Source organism: Nannochloropsis gaditana, assembly GCF_000240725.1.
Source record: "Nannochloropsis gaditana CCMP526 unplaced genomic scaffold scaffold491, whole genome shotgun sequence".
Lineage (NCBI taxonomy): Eukaryota > Eustigmatophyceae > Eustigmatales > Monodopsidaceae > Microchloropsis > Microchloropsis gaditana.
The window spans coordinates 988-1,396 of record NW_005803462.1 but is presented as its reverse complement, the minus strand read 5'-3'; positions in this window follow the sequence as shown (position 1 = coordinate 1,396).

The following is a 409-nucleotide window of genomic DNA, read 5'->3' as shown; positions in this document are numbered from 1 at the left end:
GGAGGGAGGGAGGAAGGGAGGGAGGGAGGGAGGACGTACCGAGGCGGGCTTTCTTGGCGAGGACAGTAAGGGCCACCTCGGTGGCATCCCCAACCCCATACCACTCGCCGTCACACTCCACCAAGGTGCTGCTGTTGCAGAGGGAGGAGACCTTGATGAGCGCAGACAGGGCCGGCATGAAGGAGACGGAGGAGAGCTTCTCCAGCGCCATCATGTTTCCTTCCCGCCCGCTCACAAACATGGCCCCCACGGGTTCGAGTCCGTGCCCGGTCACAAAAACTTTGGCGTCCCGGGGAAGCCATATGTCGGCGGCCACCATTTTGCTGAGGGTTAAGGTGCCGGTCTTGTCCGAACAGATGTCGGTGACCGTGCCTGGGGACGGTGGGAAAAATGGAGGGAAGGAGGGAAG